We start from the raw sequence: 27,631 nt of genomic DNA, 5'->3' as shown, positions 1-27,631 counted from the left end.
ACCATATCTTATTCACATCAGTTAGTCTCGCGGCCGCTCCGACCCAGACTGATCTACCCCAGGGCAGATATGACACACAATCCGGTGCGTCTACACATGGGCCTGCAGAACCCAATGCTCTCTTTTCCAAACGGTTTACAATCCGGCAAACCTACACGCTGGTCTCCCCCCCCAGCGCTCTCACTTACACAAGCCACAATCCTGTGGGTATACGCGTTGGTAATCCACCCCAACGCTCTCACTAACGTCGCATATCAACGACGACCACATTCCTATGAACACCTATCGGAACAGTTTCTCCTTTGTCTACTTGGGATAAAACTATAATAGAATTTGGTACGGTTTCCAAATAGTATGATGTGCCTCTTATCCTTGGCATCGAAGGTCCACTTCGCCCCCTATTTATGTGATCACCACTTACCTGATTGGGGTTACTCATCCATTCAAACAAACAATAACCACCTAGAAGCCACGTTTACCAAGATTGAACAAGAATACTCGGCACACATCCGTTCACTAAGAACTAGGGTATTTATTATCAACAAACATATAACACAATACTATGCAACATGAATTATGCAAAGGAAAGATAAAGATTAGAACGTGCACTTATTATGGAAGGGGCAGATATCACCTTATTAATATGAAGTCGGGACTCGGCAGTCATCTAGGTTCCCTTCTCGTCTCTGTGTCTTGGCTCGTCTTGTAGTCACACCCCAGCCGTCACAAGTACACGTCTGCACCGCTAGGCTCGACCTCGTCTGCTTCCCTCCAAGCCACTGGAACCTTGCTGGTTATTAGCTACCGTGTCTCTCTCTCTCTCTGTTTCAGTGCGCTCCGCGCTAATTCTCCTTCAGTCTTTCTCAGAGAGTCTCGGTCTTAAATCTTTCTCGGACTTCAAAGATGGCGACTGTCCGCCATGAAATAATTAATAGCAGAGATGCTAACGGCTAGATGCCGCCTACGAACTGACTGTCGACTAACTAACACCTTCGCTAATATCAAAGCCTGTTCCTTCATGGAAAGCTACGGCCAGTAACCTGCCGCCCACCAAATTCTTGTACCTCCCCGTACCAAGGACACGTTCCCAGCCGGCCGGCCTGAAGTTGTGTCTTCGGAGTGGAGAAAAATACATTCCTTCGATAAGGGCCAGCCTGAGCCGGTTCTCTCCAAGCGAACAACAGCTTGAAACTAAAACATTACACTTGACCTAGTAGGCCTCTCGAGCTACCAGGCAGAGGGCAAAATGGAGTCTGTCTCGTTTAAGGCCTACAGGGCCCGCAATATATATAACTCCATGGAAAATATCCTAACACGTTAGCAAATAGGCAAATCATGATTAATACTTATGTATCTATTCCTTAGCTTGAATTCATAAGCCCTATTCTACAGAAAGGGACACGAAAGTACTCTACTATATAAAAGGCAGGCATCCTACTTATAGTCCTAATCCCTATGCTATAAGGGTGATAGGCTGGAGTCACTCTCCATCATTCTCCCTCTTAAAGGAGCCAGAAAAAGTCAGCCATTACATTACACCCCTTGACTCCAGTCTATTAACCACAAATTATATAGAACTCACATCAGTAGAAGAATAATAGGAAACAAAGTTAACTGACCTATGCCTCTTACTAAGTCTACAAAACTGGAGCAGGGAAGGAATGCACTGAATAAAGCAACAAACAGCTATTAAAATACAAATGGCAACGATAACTCCCCCTAAAATCTGTCATAGAAAATGCAAGTCAGGTAACCAATTAAAGAGCCAGTCAAATAAACCCTGATCAATATGTTGTCTAATTTCTGCAGTCAAGTCGTGGAGTTTGTCAATATGGGCTTGGATCGTTTTAGAATGGTCGGACAAATTAAAACAGCATAGGCCCTCAAAATCAGAACAGTCATGGCCATGTTTTAACAAAAGGTAATCAATTGCTGCGCGATTCTGTAAAATCGATCTACGTTCACCCTGGGCATCTAATAACAGGTCAGATAAAACAGTAGATGTTTGATTGATGGATTTAACCATCCAACAGGCCATCTTGCCAATGGTTTTTGCATTATAAACGGCCAATGCAGGGACTCCAATAATAGAAAAAGCTAAACCAAGGTATTCCGACTTGGAGAAAAGGTGAACAGAGGAATCACAGTCCTCATGTAGTGACATTGAATCTCGTATCATACGGGAATGTGAACTAGGATGCGAAGAAAACATTAATAAACTCAATCTAGTGATAGCACATGGACCACCGGAAATGTTTGCGGGAATATATGGCCAAGACGAATTCCCGCAGGAAAAGAGCCAGCCAGATGGTAACAACATGGAACGATAATAACTAGGGGCAACCAATAAACGTTTACATGTCATATTGTTCTTAACAGAAAAACACGAACTTGGAAGTCTCTTTAAACACAGTAATCGTTGATGAGCTGAAAAAGAAGTTGCGGCCTGTATCTTCAACCTAAGACATTCGGTGATAGCTTTGGGGTCACATGTCATCATAAAACACAGGTCACCGGGAGTAATATTGAAAGTAGTAATTCGGGAAAGAATAGGGGTATCGAGGTCAGGAAGAACAGTACATAAGGGGCAAAATTCATGGGCCGCGAAATCGCCCAGAATAACATTTGGTCGGGCATTCGAAATATTAAAGACATGCCGTAAAGTCACAATAGATGCTGGGACGGCAACCAGGCAGGTCGCCAAAATGTCAGTCACAGACCTCATGGGAGTAAGGCAAAAATGTGGAGAGTTTGTCACTCTCTTAGCCAAAGTAATCCAGAAGTTGGAAGAAGTAGTCCATGTCGAACGCGGAACTCGGGATTTCCAATCAACCGAAGTCGGTGGATCCTCTCCTCTCCCGACGTAGCAGACCAAAAGGAGTCCAACGACGACACATCCTGCAGCAGCAGTCCAGGGAATGATCTGAAAAAATACAAATACAGGCCTTAATCATTCTCGTAAGTAACATTTATCAGCTGGGACAGCTTCCCAGCTATCTTTCCCTGGCTTCATCACCAAAACGGTGTTGTCACGACCGGTTGCAATAATATCAGCCTGTTCAGGGGGATTTTTAGGCGATTGCACCCATATTTTAGCTCCAGGAAGATCAGACGATCCGAAGCCTTTTTGTCCTCGTACAGTTAGTAACGTTGGGGCAGAGCCTTTCTTGATCTCACCACTGAAAACAGGCATAATCAATAACTGAGCAACACGGTCAGACTTTTTGATCAATAAGTCAGTCTCACTGCTATTAAGCAAGAGAACCTTAATCTCTCCCTGATAGTCACTGTCAATTACTCCCCCGAGCACTTGAATACCTTTCAGGGCAAGGCCTGATCTGGGGGCAATTAATCCAAAACTACCGGCAGGTATACAGACACCAATGCCAGTTTCAACAATGATTCGATCTTTTCCTTTTAAATTTGCATCATTTAAAGCATGCAGGTCTAGGCCTGCAGAACCTGGGGTCGCTCTACACGGAGCCAGAGCACCGGGGGTAATTTCCCAATACATGACAGTGTTGGATAGGGAATTAGGCTTTACATCAACATTTGGAGGAAACAAACGCATCAAAGGGGATTCAGCATGTAACAAAGGACGATTATTCAAAATTAATAATGCCTGAAACAAAAAATCCCTCCAGTTCTTGTAGTGGTCATCCGTTAATTTACGTAATTGATCTTTTAGCAAACCATTCATTCTCTCAATCAGTCCCGAAGCCTGTGGATAATATGGAATGTGAAACACCCATTCAATGTTATTTTCCACACAAAATTCCTGTACCAATCTTCCACGAAAATGGGATGCATTATCAGATTGAATTTGGAATGGGACACCATAGTACAAAATAAGCAGCTCCAGGGTTTTAATGGTATTCACTTGGGTAGCGTTCTTGCAGGGAAAAGCGACCAGAAGGCCACTATAAGTGTCAACAACTGTGCAGACATACTGACAATTTTTGCTCATAGGGAGCGGGCCAATGTAGTCAATCTGCCAAATTTGGGCGGGCAATTTTCCTCGATGTAATTGGCCTCGAACAATTTGAGGCACCTGCTTCTTTCTAGTATGTTGGCAAATGGGACAATGCAGAATTACATCTTTAATCAAAGAAAAAGGAATATGAATCCCTCGATCGGCAGCCCACCTGCTAGTGGCTTTCTCTCCAAAATGTCCTGCTTTCTGGTGGGCCCATTTCGCCAATCCCGCCAAATCAGAATCTTGCATGTCCACCACTGCCTCAGCAATTTTAGATTTCTCATCTGCAATATTATGAAAGAATTTATCAAGGGAGTCTATTGGAGTGTGAGCATCCACGTGAAAGATTGTTACAGTACTCTGTGGGAGCAACTCCCAAATTTCTTGCCATAATTCTTTTCCCCACAATTCTTTTGAATGCAATTCCCAATTATGAGAATGCCATGTTGGTAACCACACTGCCAGTCCATTAGCAGTGGACCAGGAATCAGTGAAAATATGACATGTGCCAGGCAATTCTTGTTTCAAAACTTGGTAAACTGCATAGAGCTCAGCATATTGGCTACTCTTACCATCACCAGTTGTACTCAATAATTTCTGCGTGATCGGATTGTAAGACACTGCTTTCCAATGTCGTTTCTCACCAATGAACCTCGCTGAACCATCCGTAAACCACACATGTTTTCTATCCTCCGCGGACAGATCATCAAATGATTTACCCCACTTGACGGGAGATTCCTGCACTACGGGTACGGAACAATCACTTCCAGTCTCATTTGAGGGCGCCTGCGCCACTCGTTCATGCAAGACTGCCACACCTTTCGGACCCACACGTGCCCTGTCCTGAATGTACCATTTCCATTTAATTACGCTCCCCTCTTGAGCATGTCCAATTCGATGAGATTTCGGCGAACTCAAAACCCACTGCATAATGGGAATTTCAGGTCTCAAAACCACAGCATGGCCTAGGGTCAATTGCTCGGTATCCACCAGAGCCCAGTAACATGCAAGCAATTGTTTTTCAAAAGGCGAATAACGCTCGCCAGCTTCAGGTAACTTTTTAGTCCAAAAACCTAATGGCACTTTTTGTCTGCCCTGCTTTTGCCACAGACTCCAATTTGCATACGGACCTTCCACGGACACATTCAAATCCACATCGCCTTCACCCACTGGCCACAAATCCAGAGCATACTGAATTGCTTCTTTCGCCAAATCAAAAGCATTCTGTTGTGATTCACCCCATTCAAACGCATTCTTCTTACGAGTGACTCGATATAACGGGGCTAAAATCTGACTCAAATGGGGAATATGCTGACGCCAAAAGCCAAACAAACCAATGAAACTCTGAGCCTCTTTCCTGTTCTTTGGGACTGCGAAATCTAGAATTTTTCGCTTCACCTGTGGGATCACTTCTCTATGACCTTCATGCCAATTAATTCCTAAAAATTTTACATTTTGGGATGGACCTTGTAGTTTATCAGGGTTAATTTCCCAACCTTTTGCTCGCAAACAATCAAGGATCTGATCCAAATGGGACTGTACCTGATCTTGCGTCTCACCTTGAATCAAAATGTCATCAATATAATGACACACCTGTACCTGTGAATTAGCGGGAACCTCAGACAAATGCTCCGCCACCAGCCGGTGACAGATCGTTGGACTGTGTACATAACCTTGAGGAAGACTCCGGAACGTCATTTGACGTCCATTCCATGTAAAACTGAATTGTTCCTTGCACTCGGGGGCAATCGGAATTGAAAAGAAAGCATTAGCAATATCAATAGAAGCATACCATGTACCTGGATGCTTTTGAATTCTCTGAATCAAAGTGACAATGTCTGGTACCGCAACAGTCAATTTAGGTGTATGTTTATTCAATTCTCGATAATCAACAGTCATGCGCCAAGAATTATCACTTTTGCGCACGGGCCAAACGGGATTATTCCAAGCAGACGTGACCGGAGTTATAACTCCCGCGTCAACCAAATCCTGAATTGTAGCATTAATTTCTTCATGACCTCCTGGGATACGATATTGCTTCTGAGAAACCACTTTCGTGGCTAGAGGAATCTTAATGGGGGGCATTCGCAAACGGCCAACCCGTACGGGTCTGGTCGAAATGTACTGTCTCGTTCCAAATTGATAACAACCATCATCCAGATGCAAAGTCATTCCTTTTAAAATGTCAATTCCAATTATATACTCCAAAAGTGGCACAACTAACACAGAGTATTCTCTACGAGGAATCCTGCCAATTTTAATTTCAAGTGTAGTTTGCACTGCGGGGGTCTCTTTACCACCTAAACCAGTAATTGTGAAAAACTGTCCTTTAAATTTCTTTGATTTTCCGTGGATTAAAGTGGCCTCCGCTCCTGTATCAACTAGTGCTCGGGCCCTTTGGATATTACGATGTTTCCAAAAAATCTCAATATCTACATAGGGTCTGTTGTCTCTGTGAGCCCACTTGTGTACTGGAGCTTGACCTATTTCCTAGTCATTTTTCCTGCGTTCCGTCAACCAAGACAAGTCAGGGTAAATACTCTTTGTTTTCTTTGGTATCAAAATGTCCTGTTCATATCCGTCTCCATTATGAAACGGATTTTTGTCATTTTCAAAATACTGTGAATTACGGTCAGAAAATCTATTACGATCCTCCCTTCTTTTCATTTCAGGGGAATAACTTCTCTCCTCTCTATGTCGGTTGGAAACACGATCATCTCTCCCCCTTTCTTTTACCCCCTCTCTCCCTCTCTCGTAATCACGATGAGGGGACACATCACGATCATAACGCCGATCATCACGGCGGTCAGAATCCACACGTCGTCTCTCATCACCACTATCATCAGAACCACGGTCATACTCATTCTTTCGGACACGACGGGCACCCTCCTTTCGATCCAAACCACGTTTACGAAACATATCCCATAAGCGATTGTTAGGCTCACCGTCAATGTCCTCCCTTTTGACACCATCAGCAATGAGAGCAAGAAACATGTCACGTCTAGAGAACTTATAGTCCCCAGCAGTACGACCCTCAGGTCGAGATTGTCTTTCAGGTTTAAACCATTCACCCAGCTCACCAAGCTGACGAACAGATTCAAGCACAGCAGACAAAGGATTGCCAGTTTGATTAATCAATAAAGTCATCATGACCTGCTTGTAGGCAACAGGCGAAGAACGGATAATGCGATTACGCACAGAAGATGTTAAAAGACCATCTAGCAATCTGTCAGAAGTACTAAGAAAGATAGCAGTTTTCATGACTTCCTCCTTCAAACGTTGCGACGCATCGCGCAAAGTGTACCATGGCTTGTCATTAACAGGCCAATCAGATTCAGTAGGTTATTTGTGATTACAGCCGTCAGACGCAAGCTGGAGCAAAGTAATTTGACCAGCACCATTATAGTTCCGAAAATGATCTTGAATAGTGGAATCAGAGCTCAAAGAGCAAAACCGTAAACAATCAACAGCATCAAGCATAATACCGGCAGCGCCGAGTTCATAAAGGCGCACCATCCAAGTAAGCAAGGCCTCACCAGGCCGTTGTCGAAATCGTTGTAAAATATCACTAACCTCCTGCTGAGTAAAATCTTGACTAGAGTCCAAAGCAATACCACCTGGATTACCAGGGGCTTGTTGTAATTTGCGACGAAATACAGGATGAGCAGAAACCTCAGGAAGGGCCTCCGAGGAAGCCCGCATCTTAGATTTAACAGAGCAATCGGGGCAAGATACGTCACCTGAATGGGAAGAGCGAGCGCGATCGCCGTGAGCAACAGTATCAGTATAAGAAGCAGACTTACAATCACGTCCGGAGCGAGAAGATTCGCGCTTATCACCCTCCTCAGCCGAGGAGTCTGAAGCATTTGAATCCCAGATATTACCATCCCACTCATCAGGGTTCCAATCCATTCCGGCCTTTGCCACGACCAGACGCACTTTACGCGTAGACACACGACCACGACGATGTTTGTACTTGTATCGTGCAATGCGGACCGCAGCTCTTTCGGCAATGGTCTGATATGTCTCAAGTTTATCGGCAAGCAATTTATTTTGACAGCGCAAAAGAGTATGCGCATTTTGCAACTCAACACACTGTCCTTCCATGTCCTTAAACTGCTTCTGCAGCTGAACAAACCTCTCATGAAGAATTCTGTATGCATTAAGAACAATCCAACCTCTGCGTCCTAAAATAGGAAGCTCATCACCCTTCACTACTGGCGCTTTCTGTAAGCATGATACCACATCGGCAGGCTCCGCCTGCTCCAAACACGAAGACCAATTTTCACTCAAACCAGTAGAATCGGCCCACTCACGGGCCAAAGCCTCGTAAGGCGTAGACTCCCAGCCGGGAATCTGAATAGGTAACTTAAAAACAGACGGCGATTTTTTCGCAAACATATTGACACACAGAAATTATATACACAATTATACACAAAATATTATACATACGAGCCGAGCGCAAACCAACAAGATCAAAACAATACAGCGCACACAGGCTTCGTAAACAGTTCGTGACGCCAGATGTAATGGCCGGATTTTCCGCTTAGATGGGATCAGCCCCTAGGGGCCCCTATAACCCAGCCAGAACGTACTTACCTCCCTCCTTAGAGCGTATTCACAATGGATAGATATATATATATATATATATATAAGTCGTACCTGAGGATAGGGAAATAGCAATAAACATGCATAGGTTTTCTACCATATCTTATTCACATCAGTTAGTCTCGCGGCCGCTCCGACCCAGACTGATCTACCCCAGGGCAGATATGACACACAATCCGGTGCGTCTACACATGGGCCTGCAGAACCCAATGCTCTCTTTTCCAAACGGTTTACAATCCGGCAAACCTACACGCTGGTCTCCCCCCCAGCGCTCTCACTTACACAAGCCACAATCCTGTGGGTATACGCGTTGGTAATCCACCCCAACGCTCTCACTAACGTCGCATATCAACGACGACCACATTCCTATGAACACCTATCGGAACAGTTTCTCCTTTGTCTACTTGGGATAAAACTATAATAGAATTTGGTACGGTTTCCAAATAGTATGATGTGCCTCTTATCCTTGGCATCGAAGGTCCACTTCGCCCCCTATTTATGTGATCACCACTTACCTGATTGGGGTTACTCATCCATTCAATCAAACAATAACCACCTAGAAGCCACGTTTACCAAGATTGAACAAGAATACTCGGCACACATCCGTTCACTAAGAACTAGGGTATTTATTATCAACAAACATATAACACAATACTATGCAACATGAATTATGCAAAGGAAAGATAAAGATTAGAATGTGCACTTATTATGGAAGGGGCAGATATCACCTTATTAATATGAAGTCGGGACTCGGCAGTCATCTAGGTTCCCTTCTCGTCTCTGTGTCTTGGCTCGTCTTGTAGTCACACCCCAGCCGTCACAAGTACACGTCTGCACCGCTAGGCTCGACCTCGTCTGCTTCCCTCCAAGCCACTGGAACCTTGCTGGTTATTAGCTACCGTGTCTCTCTCTCTCTCCGTTTCAGTGCGCTCCGCGCTAATTCTCCTTCAGTCTTTCTCAGAGAGTCTCGGTCTTAAATCTTTCTCGGACTTCAAAGATGGCGACTGTCCGCCATGAAATAATTAATAGCAGAGATGCTAACGGCTAGATGCCGCCTACGAACTGACTGTCGACTAACTAACACCTTCGCTAATATCAAAGCCTGTTCCTTCATGGAAAGCTACGGCCAGTAACCTGCCGCCCACCAAATTCTTGTACCTCCCCGTACCAAGGACACGTTCCCAGCCGGCCGGCCTGAAGTTGTGTCTTCGGAGTGGAGAAAAATACATTCCTTCGATAAGGGCCAGCCTGAGCCGGTTCTCTCCAAGCGAACAACAGCTTGAAACTAAAACATTACACTTGACCTAGTAGGCCTCTCGAGCTACCAGGCAGAGGGCAAAATGGAGTCTGTCTCGTTTAAGGCCTACAGGGCCCGCAATATATATAACTCCATGGAAAATATCCTAACACGTTAGCAAATAGGCAAATCATGATTAATACTTATGTATTTATTCCTTAGCTTGAATTCATAAGCCCTATTCTACAGAAAGGGACACGAAAATACTCTACTATATAAAAAGCAGGGATCCTACTTATAGTCCTAATCCCTATGCTATAAGGGTGATAGGCTGGAGTCACTCTCCATCATTCTCCCTCTTAAAGGAGCCAGAAAAAGTCAGCCATTACAGATGGGGATCCGGAGTGGATGGAGTTCATGGTTTTGATGGTATCTTCGTTGCTGAAGATACCATTGTAGGACCAGGTGGTCAGGCGGCTGGTGCGGGTGGTGGTCGCAGGGGTGGTGGACTCGGTGGGGGGTGTGGGGGTTTGAAACTGTCATGGATGTTGGTGATCTTGCGGTGAAAGGAGGTGGCCAGGGAGTCTCACAGGTCTTGTGATGGTGGGATGTCGTTGGTGTTGGAGCTGGGTTTGGAGAGTTCTTTCACGATGCTGAAGAGCTCTTTGGTGTTGTGTGCGTTGTTGTCTAAGCGGTCCTTAAAGGCGGTCCTCTTGGCGGTCCTGATGAGTTGGTGGTGTCTGCAGGGGGCACTCTTGTGGGCTGTGTGGCTGTCTGGTGTTTGGTCGTGGAGCCATTTCTTCTCCAGCTTCCGACAGGTGCGCTTGGTAATCCGGAGGTTTTCGGTGAACCAGGTGGCTTTCTTGTTGGTATAGTTGGTTGTGGAGGTCTTGAGAGGGGCGAGTGTGTTGGCGCAGTTGTTGATCCACTGTTTAAGGTTGGTTGCAGTGGTGTCTGGGTCGGTGGGTTCGGCGGGTGGTCTCAGGGCGAGTGTGGTGGTCAGTTGGTCCTTGGTGACCTTGCCCCAGCAGCGGCGTGGTAGCTGTTGGGTGCGGTGGGTTTCCTGAAGGTAAAGTGAACGCATCTGTGGTTGGTCCAGTGGGGTTCGGTGGTGTGGTTGAAGGAGACGTGGGGGCTTGTGGAGAAGATGGGGTCCAGCGTGTGTGGGTGTCGTCACGACTGTTTGAGTCCGAGGTTGGGGAGGTTGTCGATCAGGGCGGTAGAGTTGGCGTTGTTGTTGTTCTAGAGGTGGAAGTTCAGGTCCCCGAGGAAGATGTAGTCCGTGGAAGCGAGGGCGTGGGTGCTGACGAGGTCGGCGATGGTGTCGCTGAACTGTGGTCGTGGTCCGGGTGGTCTGTAGACAAGTGTTCCTCTGAGGGTGGTGTTGGGGTCGGATCTGGAAGTGCATGTGCTTGGCGGTGGTGAGGGTGTCGTCGGTGTTGGTCGAGACTCTGAGGGTGTCCTTGTGGATATGGCGATTCCTCCTCCCACTCCGTTGGTGCGGTCTCTGAGGGAGATCTTGTAGCCCTGTGGGATGGCTATGGCGATGTCTGGTGCGGGTGGCGTTCAGCCAGGTCTCTGTCAGGAAGGCGACGTCGGGGCGGTGGAGTCTAGGAGGTCCCAGAGTTCGATAGCGTGTTTGCGGGCGGAGCGGGTGTTGAGGAGGATGCAGCGGAGGCGGTTGGGTTCTCTGGCTCGTGGTTTGGTGGACTGGATACTGGTGAATCTGCAGTTCCGGCGAAGGGCCCTTGGGTGTGCTTCGGGGTGGCCCAGTAGCAGGGATGGTCTCGTCCGATGTTGAGTGCGTGGAGGGTGCTGGAGCCGTAGTGCAGTCTAGCGTTTTGGGGGGGGACGCGGGGTCCAGAGGTCCTGACGCTGGGCGCGGTCCAGGCACGGTCCAGGCGCGGACTGGCGCAGACGGGCTTGCCTTTGGCGTGCCTTCGCCACTCCAGCGGCGCAGCCCCTGCGCACGTCAGCTGCGCTTCCGCACGCCGACCTCCATAAGAGGCGAAGTGGGAGGGAGGAGCAGCTGGGAGCGGGGCAGCCAATGGGCGAGGGCACGGGAGACAAAAGGCAAAAGGGGGCAGGGCCGCAGGGGAGCAGCGGTGGGAGACCGGGGGGGCACAGAGGGCAGTGGCGCAAAAAGGAACGCCTAAGAACAGAGAAACAAAAATGCAAAATACAAAAGACAAGTTGGGAGAAAGAAAAAAGATTAGCAGTACAGTACAACCAAACAGTCACCAGGTGCGGCGAACCCTCAGCAGCAGCGGGAGATAGACACGGGACCCAGGAGGAGCCGTGCGGTGTGGGGAGCGACCCGAGGTCAGGTCACACTCACTGCCGCGCGGCGACCTCCATAAGAGGCCAAGTGGGAGGAAGGAGCAGCTGGGAGGCGGGAGCGGGGTGGCCAATGGGTGAGGGCACGGGAGACAAATGGCAAAAGGGGGCGGGCCGCAGGGGAGCAGCGGCGGGAAGCGGGGTGTGGGGGGGCACAGAGGGCAGTGGCGCATAAAGGAACGCCTAAGAAGAGACAAAAATGCAAAATACAAAAGACAAGTTGGGAAAAAAGAAAAAAGATTAGCAGTACAGTACAACCAAACAGTCACCAGGGGCGGCGAATCCTCAGCAGCAGCGGGAGATAGACACGGGCACACAGGAGGAGCCGTGCGGCGTAGGGAGCGACCCCAGGTCAGGTCACCGGATTGGAGGCAGTGTCAGCTCAGGTCTCAGTGACATGTGCTGTGTTCAGCGAGTGTGCATCTAATAAAATCGGCAAAATCCAAAGCATTTTTGGTCAGCGGGTTTGCGTTAACGAGTGTGCATCGGTAGTAGGCAGGAGAGTTAGCAGATTTAGGATTAGGGGTCTAGGATAATGCAAAGCATGAATTTGGCATCTGTAAGAGCAAGCTTACAATTCTGACAAGTCAGCTTTACTGGTAACTCAAATCTAACCAAAAGAATGATGTGAGAGGTTAATAAAAAAATAAAAAAAAAACACAAGGTATTAAAAGAGAAATGCACCATATCAAGTTGGCGACCAAGAAGCCAGGCACCTCCGGTAATTCACGCTTGCGCTACAAGGAAATGAACGAGTCAAGATTATCAGATAGGTAAAGCCACCTTCCTGGAGCTGCGCGGACATGCTGTTGAGCCGGCTTTATAGCCAGGCATCCGGGGGGGTATATCAGCGGTTGTGATGGAAGGCGCTACTAGGATGAGATTAAAAACTATAACATGAGGGCAAAATAAGCATAACCAGGGTCCAGCAACCCCTACTGTCTTTCAAAAGCTCCCTGTTGAAAGCACAGTTACTCAAATATAACTAAAAGAACGATGTGAAAGGCTAAGAAAAAACATAAAATCAAGGTATTTTAAGAGAAATGTACCATTTAAAGATGGCTACCACAGAGCTAGGCACTTTCTGTAATTCTCGCTTATGCTACAAGGAAATTTAATGATTCAAGAGTATCAGAAGGGTAAAGCTACCTGCCTGGAGCTAAGGAAAGACTAAAATTCTTTGGCCATATATTCTCTGATGGGGGCATGACATCGGATCAAGCTAAAGTGCAAGCATTGTCAACTGCCAGTCTCCCACAAGATATTTTAATCTTATGTTCATTTCTTGGCATGGCCAGCTACTGTTATAATATATACGAGACATTGCCACCGTAAGTTCTCCGTTAAGAGACTTGATGTAAAAGAATGTGTCACTTCATTGTTCACACAAATGAGAGCACATCTTTTAGAAGATAAAACAAGCTATTGAGAATGCCACTAAAATGTCATACTTTGATCCAAAGCTTCATACAAAGGTTGTTGTTGAAGATAGCCCAGTTGGGTTAGGCGCAATCCTTACACAGCACAGCAGACACCCAAATGCTTAAAGGTATATTGTGGCATATGAAAGCAGAGGTTTGTCCCAAACTGAAAGTGCTTATTCCCAACCTGAGAAAGAAAGTTCAGCAGTGGTGTGGGCTTGTGAACATGATGGATTATCAAGCATTGTTGACTATCTTTGGCAATCCAAAGGCCAAGATACCTCCTCGCCTTGAACTTTGGAGTCTACGATTACAACAATACCACTATACAATTGTGCACCATCTGTGAAAGATCAAAATCCTGCCAACTACTTCTCACAAGTGACTCTCAGTACTATGGTATCCCTTTTAAGACAGCTGAAGCCTACATAAATTTCATTGTGAGATACCACACACCAGCTGCCATTTCGTTGGAACAAATTGGAACTGCTACGAGTCAAGATAGTGACATGTTAAAACTGAATGACATTATTGCATATCAGTCTTGGAAACAGCACACTCGACCTCTTACCAGTGACAGTGAATATCAGAAGTTTAAAAATGTCATAGATGAAATGTCTGTTACTCAAGAAGGATTTATCCTGAGAGGTTTGAGAATTGCTATTCTGGAGTCTGCCACAACAGATAATTGAAGTGGCCCGTGAAGGACATTGTGGAATCTTTGCCACAAAATGAGCTTTCCGAAACCTAGTCTGGTTTTCCCATCTCGATGAGAGGTGAAAGAAATTGAAGACCTGTCATCTATGCAACTGCCTTTCATCAATAACCACTCAACACACCTTAAACGTGTCCGAGTTGCCAAAGCATGCATGGAAAAGAACTTCTGTTGATTTATTTGGTCCTTTTGACAATGGATATCACCTGATGGTAATTGTTGATGAATACTCCCGCTTTCCATTGATAGAAGATCGCTCATCCACCACTCAAGAAAGAATCAGCGAGAGAGTAGATGGCATCTCCACGACATGGGTCAGATTTTATTTAATCCTAAAATCTGACAACGGCCCACAGTTCAACAGTCGAGAGTTCAGAGACTTTCTCAGTCATCTTAATATGATGCATTAGAAGAGGACACCTCTTTGGCCCCAGGCCAATGGCCGTGTCGAATGTTTCCTGAATACTCTCAAGAAAGCTGTTAGGTGTGCTGCATTGGAAAGCTTGACCTTAAAACGGTCTTAAATTCAACTCTTCAGGCTTACCGTTTGACCCCTCAGTCGACTACAGGTGAAAGCCCTGGAACCTTGATGTTTGGGAGACCCATGACAACCAAGTTACCTTAATGGACCACCAGAAGATCAAGTACTGAGGATGAAGCCTGTATAAGAGACTTGCAACATAACAGAAAAATGAAGGCCTATGCAGACAAATGTCAACATGCAAAACAAATTACATTTACTGGAGGAGAGTGGGTGCTTGTCTGTCAGCCTGAGAAACGGGAATCTTAAGCTCTCTTCGATGCCGAGCCATTACGTGTTGTGACCAGTAAAGAACACATAGTAAACTTCCCAGGACGTTCATCAGTCACTATGTGAGATTCTTCACATTTCCTACATGTGGCTCGTCAGGCACTAATGTCAATTTAGAGAATGGATCTGAAAGAACAATTAGAGAACCTGTGACTTCTGTTGTGTCTGCATCGCCAAAGCAGAAAATGGACATTTGACTGCCTGTCCCGTTTCCGAAGACACAGTTGGACGTGTGATCAGAGCGCCACGAAGAATCATTGCAGAATTTTTTTTAGGCGAGTAGGATATAGTGTTGTGTGACGTTAGCATTAGAGCATCTTGAAGTTCACGGTTTCAGGCAGAACAATAAAGACATAATATACTAAGCTCTGTGTGTGGCATAGTCTTTAGCGGGTACCCAGGCTGGGAAGAATGCTACAGACCTTCCCCCAAGTCTCCTTTTTTAGGTCTCGCCTAGCGACGCAGTGCATGAGCTGCTCGCTTGCGAGATCTATTGTGGTCGGTTTTGCTTCGGAAGCGGGGTGGAAACTCCACCCATGCTTTTCATTGGTGCACATCAAAAAATGTGCGCTTTTGATTGGAAGAGAGGCTCCCTCCCTGTCTCCTGTTTGCCTTGCCTCCGGGACAGGAGATGTGCACACGTACGGCAGGTCTTTTGCTCGCTGCGTTTCATCACAACAAGAGCGCGCACGATATTACAGAGCAGCAGGAGGGCTGCAAAGCACTTCTTTTGGATAGAGCAAGGTAATGTTGAGCCCCGTTTCCTGTCCATGACCCTAGCGGTTAGTGGCTCCTAGTGCTGGTTCAGGTGACTTGTGACCTGTTTAAAGTGCAGCGGTGTGCATTTTGTGTTACACACCTCTGCTCGTCTCCACACAGCAGCCTCTGATGTATCGTTTTTAAGGTGAAAGCAGCTGATACGGACCCCATAGACCATGTACCAAGGGAGTGGGGTCACAGCCTGTCTCTGGTTGGAAGCAAGCCGCCGGGCCACAAACAGCGAGGCGAGGCGCGTGCACCACCCTGGTGGACGGATGTTTAAGGAGAGATGCCATGTGTAAGTACATGCTTTCACATACTCTTGTATTCAGCGCCATTTTGGGCCAGAGAGAGCGGTATGGTCTGTGAAATGTACAGAGAGGTCTTCCGCAGCGAGAATGTGGAGTGTGGTAGGCACTTTCAGTCCCAGCCACGTTCCTCCTTACCCCACAAGCATCTCAGAAGCCACGATAAGTGCAGAGTACTGTCTCTCACCCTCCCTTCCTTTCTGTCTGCCTCTCTCCCCCACTCTCTTTCCACCCATTTTTCTCTCTCTCTTGCTCTTTCTTCCTTTATCTGTCTCTCACGCTCTCTCTTTCTGCCTGCTTCTCCATTTATTTCTCTTGCTCTCTCTCTCTCGCTCTCTATTCTCTCCTTCTCCCTCGCACTGTCTTTTTCTCTCCTTGCTTCTTTATGTCGTTGTTCTCCCCACATACATTGTCTGACCCTTTCTCTCTCAATCTCTCAAATCTGTCTCTTTTATCGCTCTCTCCCCATCCCTGTCTCTCCCTCCAACTCTCTTTCTCGCCCTTTACCCCTCTGCCTCTCTCTATCCTCTCCCTACCTCCGCCCCTCTGGCACATACTTCATCTCACTTCCTCCTCTCTGTCCCACCGCCCTCTCATTGTTGTGTTGTTTCTGCTATCACGTTGGTAAACGTACACATTAGGAAACACATACATTATAAAACAACATCTCTTTTTTACAAAGGCTCCGTTTGAAGTGCAGGCACCTTTCAAAATAGTCCTCCCGCCTTGTCACTGGTGAGCTAGAACAAGTTATTTAAATCTTCATAGCAGCGGCGAGGATCACATCGGCTTCAGATTCCTTCGTATGACGCAGGGGTTAGAGTTTGCAAAGTATGTCAGTGAATCAGTCCCTCCACCGCCTCACTTGTCCTAGAATGAGCCCCTTTGCCCCCTCTCTATGTTTTACAGACATCAACAATGCAATCGGTCTTTGGGAGCTTATAAGTATGTAGAGAGAGGATAAACACTCTCATCTGGCAAACAGGCTTGCGCCCAAGAGCTGGCACGGCCTGAGGAAATAGGTAACACATGTTTCCTCTACTGGCAGGAGTGAGTGCACAGGAGAGGGGCGGGAGCGGCAGTGTAGCTCAATTAGTGCAGATCGGAGGGGGCGGGTGATTAAACAGAGTGAAGCAGGGAACCAAGGCAATCACTACTACTGCCTAAACGTTTTCTGTCCATTAAACCATGCTAAGGACAAACTTGGTCCGGACTGTTTTTGTACTTAACGCCCGCGGCTGTCTCATTCACCTGCTGTTCTCCCTTTCTTTCTGTCTCGATTTCTTTCCTCTTGCTTAGTTTAACATCCTCTCATCTTTCGCTCACAGTCTTTTCCTTTTGCTTCTTACTGGCTCCCTGTCCATTACAATTCTGACCTTTGCATCTGTCCTCTATGATACGCTTTCCCTCCGTCCCTCTCTGCCCTAATAGCTTCTGCTCTCCACATCTTTCTAACTCTACCTCCTTTCGCTCCTCACTCCTCTTCAACTTCGCATTGTCATTCTTTTTAGCCTCCCTCTGCTTCTTTTCTCTTTGGTCCATCTTTCACAATCCCACTTCTGTTCTCCCTCCTCTTCAAACCCCTTTCTCTGTAATTTCTTCAAATTCCACTCAATATTCTGTTCTTCCTTTCTTAACTTTCGCGCTTTTCTTCCCTCAGTTCACTGCCCTTCTCTGGCAAGAGGGAGTATTCTGTACCTCAGTCAATACATTTTTCTGCCTGGGTGTTTTTCATACGCAGCATTTGACCAATAAATGTATGCTCTGGTGAACCATATTTATTCATTTGTTTTAAAAACCTGCAAGCAGTGCATAAACATGCACTTTGTACATATAGTCCTTGCTTACGAGAAGCAAGGCTGGCAGTAAAAGAGACTGCTAGCCTTGCTTCTCGTAAGCAAGGACTATAAGTACAAAGTTCTTGTTTACGCACAGCTTGCAGGTTTTCAAACGCATAACTAACTAGCATTGGCATAGCCAATAGGTCTCGCCTTTTGGACCTTATAAGTGTTTAGACATGCAGCATATTATCCTGGGTGCTGACCTGCCAGTCTCGATCTAAAAACAAGCTTTGGTAAAGTACTCATGAATGCCACTAAAATCTCAAGATCTCAGCATCCGTCCTCTGACTTCACAGCAAGAGGGAACTATTCTTAAGGAGACCGGATGACTACAGCTCCCAAGTTGCAACTGGACTAGATTAAGTCCTTGCTTGTAAACCTGGACTGAGGAAAATTTAAATTAATGCATCGAAGCAGCAAAGGCGTCAGTGTCACAGAGGCAGAAACAAGTTTCCTTGCATCAGTGGGAGCACCTTTTCTGCCATGATTGTACTTGATTCACATTTTAAGTTGGGCTGTTTGTTTATCTCCGACTTCGTGTCGGATATTTTTAAGATGTAAAAAGACATGACTTGAGTGAGCCAAGTGGCACTGCCGGCTCTGTGGCTGGCTGAGCACAAGTCGTGTTTCTGAGTGGGTTCCAGCAGTTGCACCACGCTGGTCTTGCACCTGACGTGTTCATTCGTGGCACTGTTAAAAACAAGGCATATCTTTACAGAAGACATTTTGGATTTATTTTCTAGTCCAGTGCTTTCATGTTTTTAACAGTGCAATCTGGGAGTTGTAGTCTTTATTTTACTGGCCCGCTTGGACTAACACATTTGAAAAAAGAAAGCTCGGTACTGGATGCATTATGTTTGTTTTACAGGAGCAATCTGTCAGTCCTAATTGAGACATAGGTTAGTTCCAGAGAGACGCAGTCATTGAATTGCACTGTCACAGTTGTAAGTTTGTAGCAAAGAGGCCAAAGAAGGTATGTGCACCCAGTCCGTGCTGTATTCATAGAGACCAAGGATGAAAGACCTATGTAGAGGGCATGTGTTGCTACGTATTAGAGATGAGTATGTCTAAGAGATAGAGGGATTGAAGCACTTGTAGTCAAAAGGATTGAGTCACACAGGGCAAGTGATGTTCACAAGGAGAGGCCAAGGTTGTTTTTTTTTTGGGCATATTTATATAGCGCAAACTCGACCCAAGGGTATTGGAGTGCTTTACATGAGCACCATATTTACATTACACATTCAGGCACTGGGAGATTAAGTGATTTGCCCAGAATCACAGGATGTGGACGCGACCTCGAGGCTCGAACCCTGGTTCCCAGCACCAAATTCGGCAGTCTTGCCAACGGACCACATCCTCTCCTGAGTCCTGGACACTCTGCTATTTTACCATGTTAGATATGATTTTCTTCACAGAAGCCCTTAATAGCAGAAGTAAGTACCGATGGGACCGGTATGTGTCTGTCCATCGGTCGGTTTGTTATCTGTCTTTGCGTGTGTTTGTGTCTGTGAACCTCTGTTTGTGTTGTGTCTGAGTAGGTGCCTTGCTCGTCTGCCGACACGTTCATGGCTACCTGCACGTCGGTGTCTGTGCACACCATTACCTTTATGCCATCAGCACTATGTGCAGTGCTTTAAATAGGCCCGTACTCACTGGTATCCAGTACAGACAGTTCTGCATGTTCAACCCTTCAGTTCAAGAGCTTGTCCTTTTCCAGGGAGCATACAAATACTCTTATGGGACAGCAGGGTGGTGGGCTTGGCAGGCTCAGGTTAGGTATGGCTACTAGCTCAGCACAGGTGCTGCTCTGCTCCTGAGGGGCTTCTTTCTCGCTGGACTTTCCGAGGGTACTCCCAGGGGTAAGAGAGGGAAGGACCTAGAAGAACATTTGGAGATTTTCAAACTGCCAGGTACCTGCACTTCCTTAATTTAACAAGCGCGCGTGGCTCGCGCTGAACAGGAGAGAAGGAGGCAGCAGCGGGAGGGGAGAGAAGAAGGGGCCTGCGCCGGTTTCCCTTGCGGGAGTGAGGTTTCAAAGCTTGCTCCCGCAAGGGAATCGCCAAACGTGCACGCGTTGCCTTTCAAAGCAATGCAATGCATGCACGTTTTTGGAGCCAAAACTTAATCCATTTCAAAAGGTATTTTTCCTTGCCAGCGCATGCATGCTACGTAGGCGAGACCTAAAAAGTATTGTCATTTACAATGCCAATAGCTGAAACTCTCGCAACTGCGAGACCTTTTGCATTGGAAATGCTTGTTCTTTTAAAGGGAGCGTCTTTGAAGAAGGAAAGTCGCCTCAACTAAAAAAAAAATTTTTTTTAAATACAAGGTGGAGAAGAAAGTTGCCTCAACTAAAGAACAATCCAAGATGGAGAACCAGAAGCAGACATCCACGGGGTGTTTTTTTCCGGTAGTCTTGTAAAACAGTTGAAGATTTGCAAATATAACGCCCAGCAGTCTGAGTTTTGTGTAATTGGCTCCTTTAAGCTGGTCTAGATTGTATTAGTGTACTTTGAAGCACATTTCTATTTTATCATTTATTATTTCTAATATCCTTACATGGAAGTATCTGGTTTTTAGGCGTCGCAAAGCTAAAGAAGCGCATGCGCTGCACTCGCTATTGTGAGTACCTTTTGGAATCGATTCTGCCGAGGGCTTTTATGCACACACCTCCATAGACAAACATGGCTGCTCTTGCCATTTATCCATAGCAGACAACATGCGCGTGTCCGTAGGGACTGTGGACAGCCCCACGCCATAAAAATGCAGCTTCGCATGTGCTTTGCTTTTATTTTTGCTGACAGTTCCCCCGGGGCACAAGCAGGCATCCACTTCTGCGTTTTTGTTGCGAATAGCTGTCCTGCAGTTCCCCCGGGGCACAAGCAGGCATCTACTTATGTGTTTTTGCTGCAATCAGCTTGTTTACTGTCTGTGTATTACGGCTGAACAATCTTTTGATTGGTGGCTTCTACGCTCGCATGCTACTATTCTTTTTCTGCTTTTTAAGATCTTTATGAGATGGCTGCGCTTTCTTGCCTCTGTGTATTTGTCCCCATCTAGAGTCCACGTTGTTGAGGTGCGGTGTGTACATTGTATTATCCAGGTTTGCAACAGGACTTACTTGTCTCGCAGTTGAATGTTTTTGCTGCTTCCTTAGATATCTCTTCGGGACTGAGCATTCGTAGAACGGGGGAGTTCCATAGATCAATGGGAATTAGCCTCTTGGACTACTGCTATGTCTAAAAAAACACATGAGAGACTGCACAGACTCCACTGGGGTCTTGTGGAGTTATATTATTGTGGTTTTACATAGATACCTTTCTGCATTTGAAGGCATTATCTGGCCACCTCGTTCTAAAGTGCTGGTGACGTGCAGGTGAATGGCGTATAGAAGTCATGCTCTAAGATCTGACCTGCTACAGTCCAGCTGACATGCATCAGGAGGCACTCTGAGCCCTCACATGCAGGATTTCTGCAGGGCTCTAAGGTGTGACAGGGAGGAGACATAAACTCGGAGCTGTGATGAGGCCTCGTGCTCAGTGCTTCGACTCTCAAAGGCAGCGCGTACATAGAAGACATGGTTGATTACAATAATATATAATGTTGCAGACTTGCGGATGCTAGCGAACGGAAAACTGTGCAGTAAAACTTTGGCATAATTTAAATGAAATGCGTTAAATTCGGACATACTTGGAAGGTTCCGCTATTTGTTTTTGGCAGGCGATGACGGCCTGCTTGCATTCCAGGGGTACAGCATGTGCGCCCCTCGCTTGTTTAGAAATGCGAGAGGCACTTTAGACAGTGGCGACAGCCTCTCAATTAACTCTGCATTTGCATCAATTTCTTCATTTATATGTGTTTATCTTCATTTAAAAAATAAAAAAACATCCGCTATGGGCAATTTTACTCTTTATCCATTGTTTAAACATCCTTCTTAATTTATCCTCAAGCAGGGAACTGCGAATTTACAAAGTTTCTCATGCTTTGGCGGGCCAAACGAACCTCTCTCCCCAAAACACGCACTGAAGCATGGTTCTCTTTTTAGCAGTTTATTTCTATCCAATGCATTTCAAACCTTTGCAAGGGTTCTTCGTCAGGGAAAACTGTAAGCAAACAATAAGACATATGTTTACAATCATCTTTATCATTAAGTTCAAAAAATGCCTTCACTTTAATACAATCTACTTTCTGTTAAAATGCTGCTCATCCCCCTCATGGTTACCCATTTTTTCAATCGGTTTTGTTATATACAGATGCCCCCTCCTTTCTCTATCCGTGTTTTCTCAACCTTTTTCCTACTCTGTGTGGGTCTAAACTCCTTTATATTACTGCCCTACTTTGATAGCTGTTACTTACTCCCTCTTCCCACCACGATTTCGTCATCATACCTTTCCACCAGATTCCAGCTTCCCTCATTATCTCACTACTCTCAACCCTCCCAACCTCACTACTCTCAACCCTCCTGTACTCCGTTTTCTCTCTTCTATTCCCCCACCTTAATCTTTCTTCCATTCTCCCAGCGTTTTCTCTTTGCGCATACCTGCTAAACTGCTATCTCTCTTGTTCTCTCATGAAACTGGAAAAGTTACCTTCGACTGATCTCCTTGTTGTTTAAATAAAGACTCCCCTTGCTCGATTCTAAGACCCGCCTCTTCAATCAACAGTAAAAATATCCACCAATATCACAATATCGATCTCCCCATCCATTGTGAAAGCGGGTGCCATATTTCAAGCCCTTGCTTTTTCCTTTTTATTCCCTTCCTGCTGAATATGGCTATTTCCACATTATATGCAGCTAGTAGTCGTGCCCGCCATTGATGAAATGAAAGTGGATATGGGTCTAACCAAGTTGATGTCAAGCAAATTCTTAGAATGGCCATTGAGATAAACAGAAGTCCCTGAATGGTAGCTGGTCTAGGGTCCCCATCAATCCCAAGTATTATTTCCGCTGTCGTGATCACAATTCTAGTTCCAAATATCTCTGATAGAAACAATGAGATTTCTCGTCTAATGGTTTTCAGGGTTTCACATGTGGCCAACATATGAATCAGATCTACCTTGGGCATTGCACATCGAGGACATAATGTACCTTTACCTGTGCTCCATTTAGAAATCTTTTCGGGGGTATAGTATAGTTGGAAAAATGTCTTGTAAAATTGGGCTTGATGTTTAGTGGACATTAGTAAAGAGAATGACATTTCCAATGTTTTATGTATTGTGGTCTCAGACATACCTAGTTTAATTTCCCAGTTATGGAGATGTTTCTCTAGGTCATCAGGAAGGCCACTAACTAGGTTTTTATAGATTTCACCTATTCTAGCCCTATCCGTTTGGGCCGTTTCAATTGCCAAAAATTTCCAAAATGACTCTCTCCCCTATCTATTCACTTCTACTACTCACTGTCTACTACTCACTCTCTACTACTCACTCTCTACTACTCTCTATTACTCACTACTACTCTCTACTACTCACTTCTACTACCTCTACTAACTACTACTCTCTACTGCTCTACTCACTCTCTACTACTCACTCTCTACTGCTCCATTACTCTCTACAACTCACTCCCTACTACTCTCTACTACTATCTATTCACTTCTACTAATCTCTACTACTCACTCTCTACTACTCACTACCTACTACTCTCTACTATCTATTCACTTCTACTACTCTCTACTACTCACTCTCTACTACTCACTACTCACTCTCTACTACTCTCTTCTACTACTCACTCTCTACTCTCTTCTACTCTCTACTACTCTCTACTCACTTCCACTACTCTCTACTGCTCCACTACTCTCTACTACTCACTCCCTACTACTCTCTACTATCTATTCACTTCTACTACTTTCTACTACTCACTCTCTATCACTCTCTACTACTCTCTACTCACTCTACTACTCTCTACTCACTTCTACTACTCCACTACCCTCTAGTACTCATGTTCTATTACTATCTACTACGTACTCTCTACTTCTCACTACTACTCACTCTCTACTACTCACTCTACTACTCACGCTCTACTACTCACTCTCTACTACTCACTCTCTACTACTCACTCACTACTACTTATTCTCTACTACTCATTCTCTACTACTCTCTACTACTCTACTCACTATCTACTACTCTCTACTACTCACTCTCTACTACTCACTCTCTACTACTCTCTATTACTCACTACTACTCTCTACTACTCACTCTCTACTACTCTCTACTACCCACTCTCTACTACTCACTCTCCTACTCTCTACTCACTTCTACTACTCACACTCTACTACTCCACTACCCTTTAGTACTCATGTTCTATTACTGTCTACTACATACTCTCTACTTCTCACTACTACTCACTCTACTACTCTCTATTCACTTCTACTACTCACTCTCCACTACTCACTCTCTACTACTCCACTACGGTCTAGTACTCATGTTCTATTTCTGTCTACTACTTACTCCACTGCTAACTCTCTACTACTCTACTACTCACTCTCAACTACTCACTCTCAACTACTCACTTCCAACTACTCACTTCCAACTACTCACTTCCAACTACTCACTTCCAACTACTCACTTCCAACTACTCACTCCCAACTACTCACTCCCAACTACTCACTCCCAACTACTCACTCCCAACTACTCACTCCCAACTACTCACTCCCAACTACTCACTCTCTACAACTCTCGATTACTTACTCTCTACTACTCTCTACTGTAGGTGAGTAGAGTCTGCTTTCCTATGGTCACCCCACTTTTTGCATTTTGCTTTACTGTTTTTCGACAATGTGGCTGTGGGCCTGCTAATCAGACCCACAGCACGGCTGTGCTCTCTCTGGGGAGACTCCCTAATACTCTCTATTACTCCCTCTCTACTACTCACTCTCTATTGATCACTCTCTATTACTTTGTAGTACCCACTCTACTACTCTACCACTCACTCTCTACTACTCTCTATTACTCACTCTCTACTAATCTACTCACTCTACTACTCTCTCCTACTCACTCTCTGCTCCTCTCTACTACTCTCTACTACTCACTCTCTACTATTCGCTATCTATTCACTTCTACTACTAACTCTTTACTACTCACTACTACTCAGTCTCTACTACTCACTTCTACTAATCTCTACTACTCACTACTACTCCTTACTGCTCTACTCACTCTACTCCTCTCTACTACTCACTCTCTACTACTCCACTACTCTCTACAACTAACTCTCTACTACTCTCTACTACTATCTATTCACTTACACTACTCTCTACTACTCACTCTCTACTACTCTCTTCCACTACTCACTCTCTACTACTCACTCTCTACTCTCTTCTACTCACTCTACTAGTAAATACGTCAATTAATCACCTGCACAATGGAATTCACCATCTATGGAATAGAGTGTCCTTGCCCACTAATGTATGTGGGAAGCACAAAGGGTGAAATAAAGAAACGCATCATGGAACATGCTAGAGCTACAACGCACAAAGACTGAGCAAATGCAGTAGCCAAACATATGGAGCAGGCACACAATGGAGACTGGTTGAAATTGACATTTTTGGGCATAAAAACAATACCAAAACACATACGGGGAGGAGACCGAGAAAAATCCCTAAGGCGAAAGGAGTCACGCCACATAATAAATTTCAGAATTCTAAGTCCGTACGGCCTCAATCAATCGGAGGAGTTATACATTCATCTCTGACAAATTACATCAGGGACAAATGAATCTTACAAAGAGAATCAGGATTCAAAAGCATTTAGAAAGTAATTTGAAAATTAAGAACAATGGAAAACATCACAAAGAGGATGATAAATATCCAAAAAAGCCCAAAGGAAGGGAATGAAATTGGCACTAACACATCCCACTGGAGGGATGAAAAATGAGACTCAGAGAAATGGGGAAATGAAATTGAAACCCCAACAAGTGACTTGCTGAAAATGAGGCGCTATTATTTTCCAATGAACTAGAAATACAACTGTCCCAGAAACTGGTTTTATATAAAATACAAAAAAAACTATAACTACCACAATGCTTAGCAACTGAGCAGAGGAAATGATGAAATAATCATGTGATTGCTTTAAATGTTGTGAAAAAAATGCAGGAAGTTGATCGTGACCAAGATGCTTGCAGCATCGAAACGCGTTGATCTAATGCTTTCATTTACCTAATATAGTTTAAAATAAACGAAATTGTGGAAACTCAAAGGGAGTGCGCCCGTTATCCTTTCTAATCAAAGGAGAAGTGTGATGATGTTGAACGGCGTGGTTCCGCCGTAGGTGCACGCACCCGCAAAGAGCACTCGTTGGCCGGGGAAAGGTGAACAAAGGTGTGGAGATATATATATATATATATATATATATATACACACACACGCACACACATATATAAACACATATATACATTTGCATATCTATATAAATACAAATATAAATGCATGCATACATATACATATGTGCATGTTATGTACATGAAAGTTTAAAAAACACTAATAAAAGCAAAGCTAAAAAGCCACCTAATTACAAACAGAATTGATTTAACTTAAATTAGGGTGAGACCTTTTTGCCTTTTCAATGCTTGTTTTTACTCACTGTGAAATGTCACTAAAAGTGGCAAACAGGAGATATGAGAACGTTGCACTTAAGCTTACCAAACACACAGAAATGTCAGAGATAAGGAAAGTAGCAACTACTCCATTACCTGTAATTCTCTCTGCATCCGATGTCATGTGTAGTTGTCAAACTTTTCTCAAGTGCATAAAGCATTAAAAACGTTTAAGATCAATTCAATGAAAAAGGGCTTCGTAGACTCGTAGTACATACAATAACAATTTCTCACGCACTATCAGCCTATCCCATCTCTACCGGCATTCTCCGGAAAAGGGTATCGAAAGAGAAAAGGAGCAAACGTATCACTGTCGAGAACAGTTAAACGTGGTGGCCATGTTTGCATGATAACATTACCTGTTTGCTTGACGTTAAAGAGGGCAGGGAACCTAGTGGAATGAATTAAGTACTTTTGTCTTTAACCTTTTGATATTCATGCAATTGATTTCGGTTAAAAAAAAACTAAATACCTGTAAAGTAAACTGCAGTCTTAAAATAAGACAGTTTTCTTACCTGACATAAATAAACGAAAAGAAGCAGATATTTACCCCGTCAGTCATCACTTTTGTTTATATTGAAAGCAACATGCCTATGCCTAACTCAACAAATGTTTAGGTTCTCTTCGCAATAGAAACATCGCATCAAATGGAGATGAATGTTTGATAGGCAAGTCCATATTTTAAGTCCTTAGACTATGTCTATCCTGCAACTAGACCGCGTTTGTCCCTTGCAATTCCAACGGACATCTTGCACATTTTGCCACTCTTGCTAAAACATATTGGAGAAGTGGCGTCTCAAAGTTGAGAGTTAGAAAGTTTTGATCTTCAGACGCAAGAATCTATTAACGTCATCGAAACTATAATGTAATGTTAGCCAAAAGCGTTACTGTGATCAGTCTTCAACAAACGACACTAAATCCTCCAGTAAGGAAAAAGTACAACGAAATAACACTTTTTGTTTCAACTTTCGAATGCATATAATGGTACCAGATAATTATGTAACATCACCTAGCCAGCTTGTCTTAGGTTT

At 44.9% G+C, this 27,631-nt stretch overlaps 1 long non-coding RNA gene across 1 annotated transcript; it reads right to left on the bottom strand.

Moving 5' to 3' along the window:
• Positions 1-512: 512 nt before the first annotated feature.
• LOC147728479 (uncharacterized) lies at positions 513-26,839 on the bottom strand. Its single transcript, XR_015309560.1, has 2 exons — positions 26,697-26,839; positions 513-2,923 (listed from the first exon to the last, which is right to left on the bottom strand). It is a non-coding gene; the product is annotated as an uncharacterized LOC147728479 (long non-coding RNA).
• Between the last annotated feature and the right edge of the window lie 792 nt (positions 26,840-27,631).

This window comes from Lissotriton vulgaris, chromosome 3_1 (genome assembly GCF_964263255.1).
Source record: "Lissotriton vulgaris chromosome 3_1, aLisVul1.2, whole genome shotgun sequence".
Classification (NCBI taxonomy): Eukaryota; Metazoa; Chordata; class Amphibia; order Caudata; family Salamandridae; genus Lissotriton; species Lissotriton vulgaris.
The sequence above is the reverse complement of the archived record's forward strand: the minus strand, read 5'-3'. Positions and strand labels throughout refer to the sequence as shown.